General features: G+C 45.4%; 1 protein-coding gene and 1 long non-coding RNA gene across 2 annotated transcripts in view; both read right to left on the reverse strand.

Annotated features, from left to right (window-relative positions):
• The window catches only part of ZNF14 (zinc finger protein 14), a 133,387-nt gene that overhangs the window by 48,994 nt on the left and 68,949 nt on the right, over nucleotides 1-15,444 (reverse strand). The gene's annotated exons all lie outside the window — the stretch shown is intronic.
• LOC116478759 (uncharacterized) lies at nucleotides 1,949-7,614 on the reverse strand. Its single transcript, XR_004250832.2, has 3 exons — nucleotides 7,162-7,614; nucleotides 5,025-5,149; nucleotides 1,949-4,075 (listed from the first exon to the last, which is right to left on the reverse strand). It is a non-coding gene; the product is annotated as an uncharacterized LOC116478759 (long non-coding RNA).

The raw sequence follows: 15,444 nt of genomic DNA on the forward strand, positions 1-15,444 counted from the left end.
CTGACCAGGTCCCCACTGACGAGATCCCAGTTGATCATGTCCCCAGTGTCCAGGTTTCACTGACTAGGCCCCACCAACGTGGTCCCCTGACAAGCCTCCAACTGACCAGGTCCCCACTGACTGGGACCCAACTTACGAGGCCCATTAGCCAGGCCTCACTGACCAGGACTCCACTGACTGGGCCCCATCTGATGGGGTTCTGATTGACCAGGTCCTTAATGACCAGGCCTTTACTGACCAGGCCCCACTACCCATGACCCCAGTGACTAGACCCTCACTGACCAGGTTCCACAGCCAGGCCTCCAGTGACCAGGCCTCACTATCCAGAACCCACGGATGAGGCTTTCACTGCCAGGCTGACTGGGCCCAACTGATAAGATTCCAACTGACCACTTCCTTCACTGATGAGGTCCCAACTGACCAGGTCCTTAACTGACAAGGTTCTACCTGCCCAAGTTCTTCACTGATGAGGCCCCAACTGACCAGGTCCTTAACTGACAAGGTTCCACCTGCCCAAGTTCTTCACTGATGAGGTCCCAACTGACCAGGTCCTTAACTGATGAGGTTCTGACTGGCCAGGTCTTTAATAACCAGATCTTTACTGACCCATTAACCAGGACCCCAATGACCCAGGACTTTACTGACCAGGCCCCACTAGGTAGGACCCCAGTGATCAGGCCCCACTGACCAGGCCTCAACTGATGAGGCCTCAACTTACCAGGACCCCAGACCACCACTGACTAGACCCCACTAGCCAGGACCCCCTGATGAGGCCTCCACTTCTAGGCCACCACTGACTGGGCCATACTGACAAAACCCCCAGTCAGACCTCCAATGACCAGGCCTTACTGTCCAGGACCCATGGATGAGGCTTCCACTGCCAGGCCCCCACTGACTGGGCCCAATTGACAAGGCCCCCTCTGTCAACGACTCCACTGACTGGGCCTTAAATGACGAGGTTCTGACTGACCAGGTCCTTACTGAACAGACCTTTACTGACCAGGCCCCACTAATGAGGACTCCAAAGGCCAGGCCCCCACTGACTGGGCCTCAACTAATGAGGCCCCCACTGACAAGACCACAGTTGATTATGCTCCCAGTGGCCACGTTTCACTGACTAGGCCCCACTGACAAGTCCCTCACTCACCAGGTCCCCATTGACCAGGCCCCAACTGATGAGGCCTCAACTTACTAGGACCCCACTGACCAGACCTCCACTGAGTAGGCCCCACTAGCCAGACCCCACTGATAGGCCCCCCAATTCCAGACCCCACTGCCAAGCTCCCCACTGACCAGGTCCCTCCACTGACTGATGAGGTTCCCAATGACCAGGTCCTTAATGACCAGACCTTTACTGGCTAGGCCCCACTACCCAGGACCCCAGTAGCCAGGTCCCCACTGACCAGGTCCCTACTGAACAGACCCCCACTGACTGGGCCCCCACTGCCAGATTTCCACTGACTGGGGCTCAGTGACCAGGTTTCCACCGACCAGGACCCCAATAACCAGGTCACACTCACCAGGCCCCCACTGACCAGATTTCAGCTGACCAGGCCCATGCTGACCAGGACACACTGGTGTAGCCCCAAGTGACCAGGCCCTCTGACCAGTCCCCTCTGACCAGGCCCCCTCAGACCAGGTCCTCACTGACCAGGCAACTGCTCACCAGGCTTCCTCTGACTAGGTCTCCAATGATTGTGTCCCCATTGACCAGGCCCCCACTGACCAGGTGCTATTGACCAGGTCAGCACCGACCAGACCCTCACTCACAAGGACCTATTCACCAGGCCCTGCTGACCAGGTCCCACATGACCAGGTCCCACATGACTCCACTGAATAGGTTCCACTGATGTGGCCCCAATAACTCAGCTATATTAGTGTGTTCTTGCATTGCCATAAAAAAACACCTGAGACTGGGAAATTTATAAAGAAAAGAGGTTTAATTGGCTCATGGTTCTAAAGGCTGTACAGGAAGCATGACGCTGGTATCTATTCGGCTTCTGGAGAGGCCTCAGGAAACTTTCAGTCATGGTGGAAGGTGAAAAAGGGTAGCAGGCATGTCTTTATTTATTTTTTTTTTGAGATGGAGTCTCACTCTTTCGCTCAGGCGGGAGTGCAGTGATGTGATCTCGGCTCACTGCAAGCTCCGCCTCCCAGGTTCACGCCATTCTCCTGCCTCAGCCTCCCGAGTAGCTGGGACTACAGGTGCCTGCCACCGTGCCCGGCTAATTTTTTGTATTTTTAGTAGAGACAGGTTTCACTGTGTTAGCCAGGATAGTCTCGATCTCCTGACCTCGTGATCCGCCCACCTCAGCCTCCTAAAGTGCTGGGATTACAAGTGTTGAGCCACCGCGCCCAGCCATAGGCATGTCTTACATGGCTGGAGCAGGAGGAAGTGTGGGGTGGAGGTGCTACACACTTTTAAACAACCAGATGTCATGCAAACTCTATCACAAGAACAGCACTAAGGGGATAGTGCTAAACCATTAATGAGAAACCGCCCCATGATCCCATCACTTTCCACTAGGCCCTACCTCCAACACTGGGGATTCCAATTCAATATGAGATTTGGGCGGGGACACAGATTCAAACCATATTGTTCCACCTCTGGTCTCTCCCAAATCTCATGTCCTTCTCATATTTCAAAATACTACCGGCCGGGTGCAGTGGTTCACGCCTGTAATCCCAGCACTTTGGGTGGCTGAGGCAAGTGGATCACAAGGTCAGGAGATCGAGACCACCCTGGCCAACAAGGTGAAACTTCATCTCTACTAAACTACAAAAAATTAGCCAGGCATGGAGATGGAGGCCTGTAGTCCCAGCTACTGGGGAGGCTGAGGCAGGGGAATCATCTGAACCCGGGAGACAGAGATTGCAGTGAGCTGCGATCGTGCCACTGCACTCCAGCCTGGTGACAGAGGGAGACTCTGTCTCAAAAAAAAAAAAAACCACCAAACTACCATGCCTTCTCAACAGTCCTGCAAATATTTAACTCATTCCAGCATTAACTCAAAAGTCCACAGTCCAAAGTCTTATCTGAGACAAGGTTAGTCCCTTCTGCCTATGACCCTGTAAAATAAGAAACAAGTTTGTGACTTCCAAGATACAATGGGGGTATAGGCATTGGATCAACATTCCCGTTCTAAAAGGAAGAAATTGGCCAAAAGAAAGGGGCTACAAGCCTACACAAGTCCAAAACCCAGCAGAGCAGTCATTAAATCTTAAAGCTCCAAAATAACTTCCTTTGACTTCATATCCCACATCAAGGGCGTGCCGGTACAAGGGGTGGGCTCCCAAAGCCTTGGGCAGCACCACACTTGTGGTTTTCCAGGGTTTAGCACCTGTAGATGCTCTCAAGGGCTGGCCTTGAGTACTTGCAGCTTTTTCAGGCTGAGAGTGCAAGCTGCCAGTGGATCTACCATTTTGATGTCAGGAGGACAGTGGTTCTCTCTCACAGCTCCACTAGGAAGTGCTCCAGTGGGACTCTATGTGGGGGCTCCAACCCCACATTTCCCCTCCACATTGCCCTGGTAGAGATTCTCCATGAGGGTTCCACTCGTGCAGCAGGCTTCTGCATGGACATCCAGACTTTTCCATGAATCTTCCTAAATCTAGGTGAAGGTTTCCAAGCTTCAACTCTTGCACTTTGCACTGCAATGGTAGTGCAGGTCCACTGAACCATCAAAGACCAAGTACATGCCTCTGCTTGGTGTTCTCAACTCATCCACCAGTGTGGAGCTGTCATCCCACTTTTCATTACAGTCGTCATCGCTGCCCTGGCTGGCCTGGCTGCCACCAGACTTGCTGAGGCAATGACTGCAGGTTCCCCAATCCCCGGCTCTGGAAAGCCTGCACTGGCAGCTGGAAGGCCCCTGGTGGTGGCACTTGTTGCGGCTGCAGCAGCAGCTAGAGGGCTTTGGGAGGCAACTTCGAGGAGGTGGGTACCATGGTGAGGAGGGCCTTGAAGCCTCTGGATGACACGTTGCCCTAGCAGGCTGGGGCATCAGGGCTGCTGTCACTCACCAGGCCTGGCCTAGGGGCAATGGAGTGAGGCCTTGTCTCTAAGAAGAAGCATCTGCATGACAGAAAATATTTGTATACTATATGTCTGATAATGCATTAATATCACAAATGTATAAAAACTCAAACAATCCAACAGCAAGAAAACAAATACTATAAAATATTAGCAAAGGACTTGATATAGACATTTCTCAAAGAAGGCATGCGTATGAGCAACAAGTACGTGAACAAAAGCCCAAGTTCAATAATCATCAGAGAAATGCAAATTAAAGCCAGAATGAGATGTCACCTCACACCTGTTAGAATAGCTATTTCAAAAAGTTTGAAATGCACTGAGTCTGGATCTTTAATATCTTTATTTCGCTACTTCTTCTAATGTAAGGATTTGGTTTGTTAGCCTTCGATGTGTCTTTTTTTTTTGAGATGGAGTCTCACTCTGTTGCCCAGGCTGGAGTGCAGTGGTGCGATCTCGGCTCACTGCAACCTCTGCCTCCTGGGTTCAAGCGATTCTCCTGCCTCAGCCTTCTGAGTAGCTGGGACTACAGACGTGCACCACCACGCCCAGCTAACTTTTGTATTTTTACTAGAGACGGGGTTTCACCGTGCTGGCCAGGATGGTCTGAATCTCTTGGCCTCATGATCCGCCCACCTTGGCCTCCCGAAGTGTTGGGATTACAGGCGTGAGCCACCACGCCTGGCCTCAATGTGTCTTTTAATGGTTTTCAGTAAAGTTTTATGGTTTCACATAGGCCTGGGAATGTCTTCTAAATCGATTTCATGGCACGTTTGCTAATGTGGATGGAGGCTGATTCTTTGTTATTGTTACTATGTGTTTATTATTAGTATGAAAGATTCAAGATTTATTATATGTACAATGTGCATTTGCTCAATTTCCTGAATGTTGTTAAGCAGTTTTTGTTCTGAAAGTTGAAATCGATTACCCTGCTTTTCTATTTGTACTCATGGCCTCTGTGGATAACTACAGTTCAAATTCTTTGACTTACATTCTTTCCTGTTTCCTCCTTTTCTCTCTTCTGGTCCAGGTTCAGGCATCCCTGACAGTGATAAATGGGAGGCCTGGTTGGCCCTTGTCTTAGACTTTTCTTTATTGAAACACTTCTGATGTTTGCTGTTGATTATGATGTTTGCACAAATATCTTTGCTTAATAACAATTTTATTTTTGCCCCTTCCCTTCCCTTCCCTTCCCTTCCCTTCCCTTCCCTTCCCTTCCCCCTTCCCTTCCCTTCCCTTCCCTTCCCTTCCCTTCCCTTCCCTTCCCTTCCCTTCACTTCCCTTCCCTTCCCTCCCCTCCCCTCCCCTTCCCTTCCCCTCCCTTCCTTCCCTTCCTTCTTTCCTTCCTTCCTTTCGAAACATAATCTCTGATGTTTCTCAGGCTGGAGTGCAGTGGCTAGTCACAGGTGGAATCATAGCTCACTGCAGCCTCAAACTCCTGGGCTCAAGTGATTCTCTCACCTCAGCCTCCTGAGTAGCTGGAACTGCAGTCATGTGCCACCATGCCCAGCCAGAAGTTTCTATTATCCTATTTGGTATTCTTAATTATCACATATTTTATTCAAGGATATAATACTACAGTGATTACATATTTTTTCTACTTTAGTATTTTGATCAAATAAAGAACCTATATAATTTATTTTTTGAGGCAGAGTCTTGCTCTGTCACCCAGGCTGCAGTGCAGTGGTGCCATCACAGCTCACTGCAACCTCTGCCTCTTGGGTTCAAGCAATTATCCTACCTTAGCCTCCTGAGTAGCTGGGACTACAGGCGTGTGCCACCACACCTGGCTAATTTTTGTCTTTTTAGTAGAGACAGGGTTTCACCATGTTGGTCAGGTTGGCCTCGAACTCCCGACCTCAGGTGATCTGCCCACCTTGGCCTCCCAAAGTGTTGGGATTACAGGCGTGAGCCACCGTGCCCAGCCTTGATTTTATTTTTGTTTTTATTTTTATTTATTTATTTATTTTTGAGATGGCGTCTCGCTCTGTAGCCCAGGCTGGAATACAGTGGCACAATCTCGGCTCACTGCAAACTCCGCCTCCCAGGTTCAGGCCATTCTCCTGCCTCAGCCTCCCAAGTAGCTGGGACTACAGGCGCCTGCCACCACACCCGGCTCATTTTTTGTACTTTTAGTAGAAACTGGGTTTCACCGGGTTAGCCAGGACGGTCTCGATCTCCTGACCTCATGATCCGCCCACCTTGGCCTCCCAAAGTGCTAGGATTACAGGCGTGAGCCACCGTGCCCGGCCGATTTTATTTTTAATAGTAAAATGTACTTGAATAGTTTTTGGGGTAATCTGGTAGTAGAAATACACAAGATATCACCATTAGATACTGCTAATCAAACATTTAAAAGGTGCAAGTATCTGGGTGATTTTGTAAACAATACTTCCAAACCTTTTTGTCAGACTAACTAGTATAATGAGATTTGATATTTGCTTCTGATGTTGCTGGACAAACTGGGTAAAGAAAAGGATTAAGTCAGGGATTCAAAGTTTTTAATACAAGTACTGCATTAATATTCTAAAAATTTGTGTGTAGCCCTGAAGAAGATCCTTAACTCCTGCAGCTTCAGGGCTCAAAATGCTGAAAATATATCACAGCATCTCATCCCATAACTGGCTGAATTACAATAAAAATTAAATTCCCAGGCTTGCAGGATGCCTACTTTTAAAGTGGGGGTATTCATTCGGAAAACATTGGATATTAAAAAGTTAAAATGAGGGCCAGGTCCGGTGGTTCACACCTGTAATCCCAGCACTTTGGGAGGCCGAGGTGGGAGGATCACCTGAGGTTGGGAGTTCGAGACCAGCCTGGCCAACATGGAGAAACCCCTTCTCTACTAAAAATACAAAATTTGCTGGGTGTAGTGGTGCATGTCTGTAATCCCAGCTACTCAGGAGGCTGAGGCAGGAGAATCACTTGAATCCAGGAGGCAGAGGTTTTGGTGAGCCGAGATTGCACCATTGCACTCCAGCCTGGGCAACAAGAGTGAAACTCTGTCTCAAAAAAAAAAAAAAGAAAATAAAAGAAAGAAATGCTGGCTCTTCATTGGTTTGCTATAAAGTGATTCAAAAGCTTTGAAAGATTTGAATGATAAAGTGTATTTTTCATTTAAAACATACTCAACTGAGGAAGATCCAGGAGATACACCATTCATCATAACTGTGAGACATATATTTGTGAGAGGAGTCCCAGTATCTCCGAAGAGCTTGATCACCACACTTCTCTGTAGGACAGAATTTACAATGAAGATTGTTGCCACCGAAATGAAAAATCTAAATGCATTGGTTATAACCGGATCTCGGGACTGCAGGATTTAAGTGGCAGCACTCAACTGCAGCTGTGAAAAAAATGGTGGGAATGGTTTTTTTTTTTTGAGACGGAGTCTGGCTCTGTAGCCCAGGCTGGAGTGCAGTGGCGTGATCTCGGCTCATTGCAAGCTCCGCCTCCCAGGTTCACGCCATTCTCCTGCCTCAGCCTCCCGAGTAGCTGGGACCACAGATGCCCGCCACCATGCCCTGCTAATTCTTTTGTATTTTTTAGTGGAGACGGGGTTTCACCGTGTTTTGCCAGGATGGTCTCAATCTCCTGACCTCATGATCCACCCGCCTTGGCCTCCCAAAGTGCTGGGATTACAGGCGTGAGCCACCGCACCCAGCCGGGAATGGTTATTTAACAGACTGCAAAGTCAAAGCAAGCAATAAGAATAGTTTGACTCATGGGCTTCCTAGAATTAGAATAGAGGGTGCAGTGGCTCATGCCTGTAATCCCAGCACTTTGGGAGGCCGAGGCGGGAGGATCATCTTGAGTTCAGGAATTTGAGACCAGCCTGACCAACATGGAGAAACCCCATCTCTACTAAAAAATACAAAATTAGCTGGGTGTGGTGGCGCATGCCTGTAATGCCAGATACTTGGGAGGCTGAGGTAGGAGAATCGCTTGAACCTGGAAGGTGGAGGTTGCGGTGAGCTGAGATTGCGCTGAGCCGAGATTGCGCCATTGCACTCCAGCCTACGCAATAAGAGCGAATCTCTGTCTCAAAAAAAAAAAAAAAAGAATTAGAATAGATAGGAAGATTACTAAGTTCTTACTTGATCTATATAAGTAGAAAAGTTCAAGTCAAACAAACAAAACCAAACCTGAATTATGAAACAAAAAACAAAACCAAAGATTTATGGTTTCTCAATTTTTTTTTTTTTTTTTTTGAGATGGAGTCTCACTCCAGGCTGGAGTGCAGTGGCATGACCTCGGCTCAATGCAACCTCCACCTCCTGGGTTCAAACACTTCTCCTGCCTTGGCCTCCCGAGTAGCTGGGATTACAAGTGCGCACCACCACGCTGGCTACTTTTTGTTTTTTTTTTTTTTAGTAGAGATGGGGTTTCACCATGTTGGTCAGTCTGGTCTCGAACTCCTGACCTCGTGATCTACCCACCTTGGCCTCCCAAAGTGCTGGGATTACAGGTATGAGCCACTAGGCTTGGCTTGGCTTCTCAATTAATTTCCAGTCTCGAATTAGTTTATAGACCCAGAACTCCTTGAATCAATGAGATGCTGGGTCCCCATGAGGAAGAAACCCAGTATACTATTACAAATATATACTGTTAATTTTTCCCCCTCTTTTCCCCAAAGAAAACTATGGCCTTTTACCAGAGAACCTTTGCATTGGGAAAAAAGAAATAATTAGACCTTTGAGGTATTACTGAATACAGTTTCTGAATTGATACTAATTCCAGGAGAACTGAGATGACATTGCAGTGCATTAACTAGAGTAGGAGCTTATGGAGGTCAGGCGATCAATGGAGTTTTGAATCAATTCTAATTCCCAGTTGGCCTGGTGGGTTTCTCAAACCACCCTTCAGTTATCTTCCCCGTTCTGGAATACATAATTAGAGTAGACATACTCAGCAACTGGTAGAATCCCAAATTGGTTCCCTGACCAGTGGAGCGAGAGCTATTTTGGTAAAAAAAGGTCAAGATGAAGTCATCAGAACTGCCTATTCCTAGGAAAAAGTCAACCAAAAGCAATAGCACATTCGTACAGGGATTTCAGAGACGATGCCACCAGGAAAGTCTTAACAGATCCAAGGGTAGGCTGGGAGAGGTGGCTCATGCCTGTAATCTCAGCACTTTGGGAGTGCTGAGTTCAGATTTGGGAGCCCGCTGAGGCGGGCGGATCACGAGGTCAGGAGTTCAAGACCAACATGGTGAAACCCCATCTCTACCAAAAATACAAAAAAAGTTAGCCAGGCATGGTGGCACGCACCTATAATCCCAGCTACTCGGGAGGCTGAGGCAGGTGAATCGCTTGAACCTGGGAGGCAGAGGTTGCAGCGAGCTGAGATTGTGCCACTGCACTCCAGCCTGAGTGACAGAGCTAGACTCTGTCTCAAAAAAAAAAAAAAAAAAAAAGAACGATCCAAGGGTCATGGCTCTCATTTCATCCTATGTAAGTCACTGAATAAACACAAGAGGTCTTGGAGAATTATACTGGATAAACATAAGCTTAAATCATATGGAGACTCCCATTGCAGCTGTTGTACCAGATGTTGTTTTATTACTTGAGCAAATATACACATCCCTGGTACCTAGTGTGCAGCTATTCATCTACCTAATACTTTTTTTTCTCTATCATTGTTAATAAATACCACCAGAAGCAGTTTGCTTTCAGGTGGCAAAGACAGAAACAAACCTTTACTGTCCTACCTCAAACACTAGTAATTGGCTCGGGCTTCTGTAACAGCATGCCAACTGAGTGACTTAATCAATATATTTTCTTCTCACAGTTGCAGAAGGCAGAAGTTATAATCAAGATCATCAGAACTGGCGTCTGGTGAGATCTCTCTCCTTGGGTTGTAAGTGGCCACCTTCTCTGTGTCCTTCCGTGGACTTTCCTCTGTGCGTTTGTGGTAAGGGAGATCTCTATGTTTCCTTCTCTTCTTATAATGACCTTTTTTTTTTTTTTTGAGACAGAGTTTCGCTCTTGTTGCCTAGGCTGGAGTGCAACGGCACAATTTTGGCTCACTGCAACCTCCGCCTCCTGGGTTCAAGCGATTCTCCTGCCTCAGCCTCCCTAGTGGCTGGGATTACAGGCGCCTGCCACCACACCTGGCTAATTTTTTTTATTTTTCGTAGAGATGGGGTTTCACTATATTGGCCAGGCTGGTCTCGAACTCCTGACCTCAGGCGATCCACCTGCCTCAGCCTCCCAAAGTGCTGGGATTACAGGCGTAAGCCACTGCGCCCGGCTCTCATTTAATCTTAAGTACCTCCGTAAAGGCCTATCTCCAATTACAGTCACATTGAGGGTTAGAGCTTCAACATATACATTTTAGAGGAACATAGTTCAGTCAATAATAGTGATATATCAACTCTTCGGCCTTATGTTATAGCTTAGTTTGCTGGGATCTTGGTGACCTTTTCCTTCCACAAACTATCACACTGGTTCTTTCCATTGATGGTATTATGCTCATTGAATATAGTGAGCAAGAAACTCACTATAGACTTATTGGTATGAGAAGCTCACTCTAGACTTATTGGTATGAAATTTATGTCCAGATGTAGGACATTAATCCAACAAAATTTCAGAAGCCTTCTATCTCTGTGAGATTTATAGGGTCCTAGTGGTTTGGAACATGCCAACATATCCCTTGGAAGGAGAAGAGTAAGTTGTTATATTTGGCTTCTACTACAACCAAAAAAGAGGCACAACTCTAGTGGGCCTTTTGGTTTTGAAGGTAACATATTTCTCATTTGGTAAGTTACTCTGGCCCATTTACCCTGTGATCCAAAAAGCTGCTAGCTTTTCTTTACTCTGCAGAAAAGAATATTCTACATCAGATCCAGGCTGTTGTGTCACTTGGGTCATGCGTTCCAATAGAGTCAAAGGTGCTGAAATTGTTGATGGCAGATACAGATGATCTTTGGAGCTTCTGGAAAGCACCAGTGCTAATCACAGGAAAGATTTTGGAGGAAAATCATGCCATCCTATGTAGATAATTGCTCTTTTTCTTTTCTTTTCTTTTCTTTTCCCTTCTTTTCTTTTCTTTTCTTTTCCCCTTCTCCCCTCCTCCCCTCCCCTTCCTTCTTTCCTTCCTTCCTTTCTTTTCTTTTCTTTCTTTTTTTTTGAAACAGCTTTTGGCCTGTTACTGGGTCACAGAAAATACACTGGAAAAATTTATGTTGTTAAAATGTCCATGCTGGCCAGGCATGGTGGCTCATGCTTATAACCCCAGCAGTTTGGGAGGCCAAGGTAGGTGGATTGCTTAAGCTCAGGAGTTCAAGACCAGTCTGGGCAACATGGTGAAACCTTGTCTCTAGAGAAAATACAGGCATAGTGTTGCACGCCTGTGATCCCAGCTACTTGGAGGCTGAGGTGAGAGGATTGCTTTAGTCCAGGAGGTTGAGGCTGCAGTGAGCCATGATTGTGCCTGGGTGGTACAGCAAGACTCTGTCTCAAAATAAAATAAAATAAAATAAAAGTTCATGCTTCCCAAAGTGATATAGAAATTAAACGCAAGCCCTATCCAAACCCCAATGACATTTATTATTAAACTAGAAAACAATAATTACAGATTTACTTGGAACCAAAAGAGACCTTAAATAGTCAAAGTAGTATTGAGCAAGATGAACAAAGCTGAAGATATTATACTCCCTGATTTCAAAACATTTTAAAAAGCAATGAAATCAAAACAAGACAGTACTGGCATAAAAACAGACATAAAGAACAATGGAACAGAATGGAGAGTCCCAAAATAAATCTAATATATACATACAATCAACTGATCTTCAACAAGGGTGCCAAAAATACAGAATAGAGAAATGAGAGTCTTTTAAGTAAATAGTGCTGGAAAAATCGGATCTCATATGCAAAAGGATAAATGTGGACTCTTACTTCATACCATATTCAAATGTAGGACCTAAAAGCATAAAATGGCTAGAAAAAAAATACGGAAAAATTTTCAGAACTTTGGACATTGAGATGTTTTTTTTTTATTAGACTTCAAAAGAACAGGCAACAGGCCAGGTGTGGTGTCTCACATCTATAATCCCAGCACTTTGGGAGGCTGAGGCAGGCGGATTATCTGAGGTCAGGAGTTGGAGACCAGCCTGGCCAACATGGCGAAACCCCGTCTCTACTAAAAATATTTTAAAAATTAGCTGGGTGTGGTGGTGCGCTCCTGTAGTTCCAGCTACACAGGAGGCTGAGGCAGGAGAACTGCTTGAACCTGGGAGGTGGAGGTTACGGTGAGCCGAAATTGTATCACTGCACTCTAGCCTGGGCAACAGAGTGAGACCCTGTCTCAAAAAAACAAAACATTAAGACAAAAGAACAGGCAACAAAATCAGGACAGATAAGTGGGACTACCTCGAACAGAAAAACTTCTGAACAAAGGACATCATCAACAAATGAAAAGGCGACTTAAGGAATGAGAAAAAAATAGTTGCCAATAATATATCTGATAAAGGGTTAATATCCAAAAATACAAGGAATTCCTACAAATCAATAGCAAACCCCAAATAACATGATTAATAAATGAGTAATGACCTAAATAAACATTTCTCCAAAGAAGACATAAGAATGGCCACAGGTATATTAAAAAAATGCTCCATGTCACTAAATGTCAGTTAAATGCAAATTTAAGTCACAATGAGATATCACCTCACTCTTGTGAGGGCAGGTATATTAAAAACAAACAAGCGTGCTAAAGTTATGAAGATACTGGAACTTTTGTACACAGCTGGCAGGAATTAAAATTGGCAGTAACAATGGAAAACAACATACAGTTGTCTCAAAGAGTTAAAAATAGAATTACAGGTCGGGTGTGGTGGCTCATGCCTGTAATCCCAGCACTTTGGAAGGCCGAGGTAGGAGGATCACTTGAGGTCAGGAGTTCAAAACCAGCCTGGCCAAGATGGTGAAACCCTGTCTCTACTAACAATACAAAAAAAAGTAGCCGTGAGTGGTGGTGCGCACCTGTAATCCCAGCTACTCGGGAGGCTGAGACAGGAGAATTGCTTGAACCTGGGAGGCAGAGGTTGCAGTGAGCTGAGATTGCATCACTGCACTACAGCCTGAGTGACAGAGCGAGACTCCGTCTCAAAAAAAAAAAAAAATTACAATTTGATTCATTAAACTCAATTCTGGGGATATATCCAAAGGGAATATAATTTGGATCTTGAAGAGATATCTAGTTCTGTGTCTATTACAGCATTATTCACAATAGCCAAGATATGGAAGCCACCTAAATGTCCATGATGGATACATGAATGTGTCAAGTAAATGTAGTATATACATGCAATTGAATATTATTGAGCCTTAAAAACGGAGTAAATCTTTTCTCTTTTTTTTTTTTTTTTTGAGATGGAGTCTCTCTCTGTTGCCCAGGCTGGAGTGCAGTGGCACGATCCCGGCTTGCTGCAACCTCTGCCTCCCGGGTTCACGCCATTCTCCTGCCTCAGCCTCCCGAGTAGCTGGGACTATAGGTGCCCGCCACCACGCCTGGCTAATCTTTTGTATTTTTAGTAGAGACGGGGTTTCACCGTGTTAGCCAGGATGGTCTCGATCTCCCAACCTCAGGTGATCGGCCTGCCTTGGCCTCCCAAAGTGCTGGGATTACAGGCGTGAGCCACCGTGCCCGGCCAGTAAATCTTTTCATTTGTGACAACATGAATGTACCTGAAGGATACTAAGGTACACATTAAGGCACGATTGAAAGAAGTCAGACATAGACAAATACATCATTATCTCACATACATGTGAAATATGAAGTAATCATACATGTAGAAGCAGAGAGTAGAATGGTGTTTTCCAGAAGCTGAGCTGAAAGAAAAACGGGGGTTGGGGGAATACAAAGTTTCAGTTACACAAAATGAACAAACTGGTCTGGATAGTGGTTTTTTTTTTTAGTAAAACCGTAAAAGCTCAGGCAACGAAAACAAAAACAAATGGGGTTATATCAACCTAAAATGCTTCTGCATAGCAAACAAACAAACAAACAAAATTAACAAGGTAAAGAGAAAAGCTACAGAATGGCAGACAGTATTTTCAAAATACTCACCCAACAAGGGATTAATAACCAGAGTATACAAAGAACTCAAATGACTTAATAGCAAAAAACAAACAAAAAAAGAATCTAAATTTAAAATGGGAAAGGATCTAACTAGATATTTCTCAGCCAAGTGCAGTGGCTCACGCCTATAATCTCAGCACTCTGGGAGGCTGAGGCGGGTGGATCACTTGAGCTCAGGAGGTCAAGACCAGCCTGGGCATCATTTTTTGTAGAGTTGAAATCTCACCTCTACAAAAAATAAGCTGGGTGTGGTGGTGCACGCCTATAGTCCCAGCAACTCGGGAGTCTGGGATGGGAGGATGGCTTGAGCCTGGGGAGGTTGAGGCTGCAGTGAGCTGTGATTATGCCATTGCACTCTAGCGTTGGTGACAGAGAGACACTGTCTCAAAAAAACCCAAAAAACAAAAAACAAACCCCAAAATAGACTCCTGTCTTCAGCCAAAAAGACCAGGAAAGACGCCTTATCAAACAAAACTTTAATCCAATGTGCCTTTTACACTGGGATAAAATGAGGGTAGATACAATAGGCTTTCTTTCCCTTTTGTGTTTTATAAATTGCATTTGACTATCAAGGAACAATTGAAACATTGTTAACTGTGATAATTTCTGAATATAATGTAATATGTTGATCTAACATTAAAAAGCTATACTCAAAAACACTATAAATAAATGGAATTTTAAAACACGTTCAAATTATCTACATGAAGAAAGTAAAAATCACACAGAGGAACAAAACAGAGAGAACAAACAGAAAACAACGTATCAGGCTAGTCTTAACAAAATTACCTTAAGTGTTAAATGTTCTAAATTAACCAAGTAGATCTCCACTGACACACAACAAAAACATGATGGCCAAAGTGGATGAGGTGAAGTTCACAATCAAGACCCAAATGAAGAAGGTGCTATGTTTGGCTGTGGCTGTCGGCCACATGAAGATGACAGACGATGTTACACACAGACAATGGGTGTCACTTTCACCTGGCTGTAAACTTCCTAGTGTCACTGCTCAAGAAAAACTGGCAGAATGTCCGGGCCTTATATATCAAGAGCACCACCGGCAAGTCCCAGCACCTGTATTAAGGCACATTCGAATAAATTCTACTGCCACCAGTCAAAAATAAATAAAAAAAATAAAATAATCAATTAGAGACAAAGATTGACAACATTGATTTCTTTTTTTTTTTTGACATGGAGTCTCGCTCTGTCACCCAGGCTGGAGTGCAGTGGCGTGATCTCGAATCACTGCAAGCTCCGCCTTCCGGGTTCACGCCATTCTCCTGCCTCAGCCTCCCGAGTAGCTGGGACTACAGGTGCCCACCACCACGCCCGGCTAT

This window comes from Hylobates moloch, unplaced genomic scaffold (assembly GCF_009828535.3).
Source record: "Hylobates moloch isolate HMO894 unplaced genomic scaffold, HMol_V3 SCAFFOLD_12, whole genome shotgun sequence".
Classification (NCBI taxonomy): domain Eukaryota; kingdom Metazoa; phylum Chordata; class Mammalia; order Primates; family Hylobatidae; genus Hylobates; species Hylobates moloch.